Source organism: Tamandua tetradactyla, chromosome 23 (genome assembly GCF_023851605.1).
Source record: "Tamandua tetradactyla isolate mTamTet1 chromosome 23, mTamTet1.pri, whole genome shotgun sequence".
NCBI classification, from domain to species: Eukaryota; Metazoa; Chordata; class Mammalia; order Pilosa; family Myrmecophagidae; genus Tamandua; species Tamandua tetradactyla.
In genome coordinates this window covers 21,238,316-21,243,106 of record NC_135349.1, presented here as the reverse complement: position 1 = coordinate 21,243,106, position 4,791 = coordinate 21,238,316, and the positions used below count along the sequence as shown (strand labels likewise).

The 4,791-nt window shown below is 35.8% G+C and overlaps 1 pseudogene; it reads right to left on the bottom strand.

Moving 5' to 3' along the window:
• Positions 1-450: 450 nt before the first annotated feature.
• LOC143666539 (olfactory receptor 5M9-like) lies at positions 451-1,382 on the bottom strand (annotated as a pseudogene).
• Positions 1,383-4,791: the final 3,409 nt, after the last annotated feature.

The following is a 4,791-nucleotide window of genomic DNA, read 5'->3' as shown; positions in this document are numbered from 1 at the left end:
TTAGAAATTAAACATCAAAAACACATTCTCATTCATCTTTTGTTTATAATTGCTTTAATAATGCCTTTTGTCAGAGATTTTCTCCCTTCAACATCAGAAAATATACATCAGAGTACACATTAATGAACAGAGTTAGAGTAGTAAAACAGATAATTGGAATGTGAATGTTGTTTCCTGTCCAATCTTGCATAATGAGGACAAATTTTATTATTGCATTAAGGAATGTGTTTTATTAGACTACTGAAATGATGTCAGTTTTAATAAAATCATTAGATATGTAGAATAAGCATGACAAGTATTTAATGTCCATTCTTGATGTAAGGCACAATAGTATTTGGATCTATTAGTGTAAGCAAGAGTTGCCCATAGAAAGTCATTTGTGAACAAAGACATTTATACCTTGTCATTTATAATATTTTCCAATGTAACACAATGATAGCTATTGCAGTTTCACTGCCCCAAATTAGATTTGATGATTGCTTTGTTGGCTGCCTTTCTCTCATATCCTTGTTCCTTAGCCTGTAGATCATGGGATTCATCATGGGAATCATCCTGGTATAAAACATGGTCACCATTTTCCCCTGCTCCACAGACTTCTCTGTGGGCTGTCTGAGATACATGAATATGAGGGTCCCATAAAACATAGTAACAGCTGTCAAGTGGGACCTGCAGGTGGAGAAGGCCATCTTCCTCCCATCAGCAGAGTATATGTGCATCACAGCTACTACAATGAGGGTGTAGGAGATGAGGACAACAGCGAGGGAATATGTGAAATTAATGCCAGTGATGACCATCATTGTGTATTCATTGATGTGGACTGGCCACAGGCAATCTTGATGAGAGGAGGATCTGCACAACAGAAATGGTTGATTTAGAAATTCCCACAGAAGTACAAACCATAGTTCCACAGTGTGCATACTAGACTAACAGAGAATCCATAGACATAAGGCACAGAGATGAGTCAAACACAGGCTGTCCTAGACATTTTGCTGCCATAAAGCAAAGGGTGGCAGATGGCCATGTAGCAATCAAAGGCCATCACTGCCAAGATGTAGACTTCCACATGGCCGAGGGCAATGAAAAAGTAACATTGCACCAAACACCCCACATAGGAAATGCTTTTCCCTTCGAAAATAAGTTTCCCAACATTTTGGGGGTGAGAGTGGATGAGAACCAGATATCTACAAAGGAAAAATGACTCAAGAAAAAGTACATTGGGCTCTGAAGCTGGAGACTGATGCTGATCAAAATGATCATACCAATGTTTCCTAACAGAGTGACAATGTAAACTAGTAGGAACACCACAAAAAAGAGAACCTTAGCTCCTGGCGATTAGTCAACCCCAGCGGAATAAATTCTGTCACATCTGTGAAATTTGGCATTTTCTTATCAGAGCCCCAGTCTGTTTTGCCCATAGAGAAACTGAAAACATTTAGAGAACTTTTTCATTGCTGAAATATTTGTTACATTTATCTTTACTTTAAATCAAATCATTTATGAAACAATGTAGAGTTTGCACAATATTCACGAGAGAAATAATAGAGACATAATTGTTTCCTTCAATTCACCTTATGGACAAAATTTATCTTTTCTCAATTTCTTGCCTGCAAAATTGGTAAATAGCCTTAATTACTAATATGTATAATATATGGTTTTAGAATTAGATAGTTACATCTTTGCTAGATTACATAACTTAAAATCTGAGAGCATAAACATGACCAAAGTCCAACTGAGAGATTTAAGACAAGGACTCAAACTATTCCAACATATCCTGTGATAGAAAAGAAACTTGAGACCCAGAAATGTTAAAATATAAACCCAGATCAGCTAGCCAATTAATAAACAGGAGGCACCCTTTGACACGGCATCAAATATCATTTTCATGTATCATATTTGCCTCTCAATGTGAACAAAATTTAAGTACAAGTGAAATTACACATTTTTACATGCCTTGGGGAGTAAGATTTTCCTGTATAACTTTACTGAACAATGGTCTTATATATTGGCCTTATGATCTACTTATTGACATATTTGTCCAACAGTGTACCAAACTACTATATCACAAGCTTTCCAAATATTAGCTTTAGGCTCATATTTTAATTTTATTTTTGTAACAAATTATTCTGGCTTGATTGTTAATTCCTGCCAGGGTGATGTGAAAAAGGGAAGTAACAGAATAAACTCTTCCTGTTTTTATTATCTCAGAAAAGTAAGCTGCAAGTGTATCAATCACTTAGCATCACTAACAAAATGTATCGACAGATAAATATGGAAGTAAAATATAATTGATGTGTTTTATTAACTGCAGTCTATGGCTCATTTCAGATTTCATCAGTTTTCAGAACCAATAAATACCACCCCTAACTATTCAAATCACAGTTTAAAGTCATTACAAAAAAATATTCCCCAAAAATATAGTGCCCAGTTTGCCTCTTATAAGAAACAAAAGTGTGTCATGAGTGCTTTAGGATGTATTTGTAGGATTAGGACAATCTTGGAAATTTAAGCTCTCCCTAATATTAGAGTTGAGTGCTTAATACTGATAAATGGGCCCAGTTTATAATTGATTATATTAACTTATCCTGTAAACATCAAGGACAACTAATGATATGTCAGATGCTCTTATTACATGTTATCTCAAAACTTTTAAAATTTTGATAATATGTAGGTGAACAAGATATGCAAGATTCCTGTTATTATTATAATTCATTCTTTTTGAAGAGCCATAATAAATAAATGAAATATTTTAGGTAGTAAAAGACAGTTGTGATAAATGTTTAACATGCTAAAAAGATCAGGAATAAGGGGGAGAAGATGCATAAAGTGTGGCCAAAGAAAATTTCTCTCAGGAGGTGACTTTTGAGCTGGTATGAAGTAGGGAGCTTTGTAAAAATTGGGGGAAAGAGAAACACAATTCAAAGGTTCAGAGAGAACTGTAAGCTTGGTGTTCTAGTTTGCTAGCTGCTGGAATGCAACACACCAGAAATGGACTGGCTTTTAATAAAAGAGGACTTATTTCATTAGTTCTTCAGAGGAAAGAGAGCTAACTTTCAGATGAAGTTCTTTCTTACATGGGAAGACACAGGGTGTTCTCTCCAGGCCTCTGGGTTCCAACAACTTTTCCCAGGGTGATTTTTTTCTGTGTCTCCAAAGGCCTGGGCTGAGGTGTGAGTGCTGAGATGAGGTATGCTGAGCTACTTGGGCTGTACTACATGGCACTCTCTCATTTAAGCACCAGTCAATTAAGTTAAACATCATTCTTTGCAGCAGGCACGTCTCCTAGCCAACTGCAGATGTATTCAGCAACAGATGAGGCCCATGTACCACTGGCTCACATCCACAGCAACAGAACTAAGTGCCTTCACCTGGCCAATTTGCAACTGAAACTAACTACCACACATGGTATGGTACAGATGAGCATTTTTAAAAAGAAAGTTTTGTATATTAAAGAATGAATGTACTTTAATGATCATATTATGGTCCCTTCACTTAGTAGAAGTGTACCTTTAGGAGATTAATATCCATGGACTGTTTGATGACCCTTAAAATGGTTAATATGAGAAATAAACATACTGTTTAAAATGAGTAACATCATAAGCACTTAAGTTTCAATGCTGATCCAAGTTTCCCCTTATTTAAGATTTCCAAAAGTGTATCTTCTTTATTTTGGTTCATATGAGGAAACAACCAGAAGAGAGCTGTAGACACTAGAAAAAGAGCTGAGTACATAGACTTTCCTATGTATAAACTCCTTTCCTTGGAGGCATGAACCCATGATTCTCTAATTAGTAGAGCTCTACTTGGGTAAATTGAACTAATATGTACTATATTTATATACTACAAAGACAGTATATAAAAAATCAAGCACCTCAGAAATATAAGCTAATGCCACCTTGCATAGTGATCCAGTCCATTTTCTAATTTTGATTCAGTTCCTCCATGGTGTGTGAATTTGTCTTCCTTTGCAAGTTCTCATTAGCACTCTGAATGTAGAGTTTGCCTTATTCCTCTCAGAATCTCTTATACTACCTAGTGCATTTATATATATATAAAAGAGTTACTCAAGAATATTCACAAATATATATTTTTGAAAAGCCTTCTCATCTTGAGATCAGGTTCAGACAATATTCTTAAATTCCAATATTTTAAACTTAAGAAAAAATTTTCTAGTAACGCTAACAGTTGCTTTAAAACATTAAGACTAGTTAAATTGCTGACTGCTTTCTAAGCCCTCTGCATGATATGAAACAGGTTCTATGAGTGTCTCCATTTGAGGAACTGAAGCACTGAGAGATTCAGCATCTCTCTGGGTCACATCAGAGTGACAGTGTTGAGATGCAAACCAATAAATTGACTCTTGTATTTTATCCTTAACCACCTCTTATGGCTGCCTCTTCAATAATCTATTCCATTATTCTTTCTATTCTAATTTAAAATTCAGTTTGGCTGCCCTTCTGCAGACAGAAGTTTGTTCTTTTTGCTGGTTCATCCTTGATAGACTAGCAGAGGGTTGAATTACTCTTCCCAGTGCAGGCTGTGCTACAGATGAAGGAGACCACTGCTTCTCCATTCCCTCCAAAGTGAGAACTCAACAACCAAGTATCAGAAGATTAAGTGCTATTACAAATTACATGTCACATTATCTATTTAGACAATGGGGAGGATGGAATATGAAACATAAAAATACAGACTCGTCTTTATTAACACTTCATTCCCCATAGAGAAAAACCGTGAAGGAATAATCACTTCTCCAAACCTTCTAAACCACTCAATATCCCCAACCCCATTGTG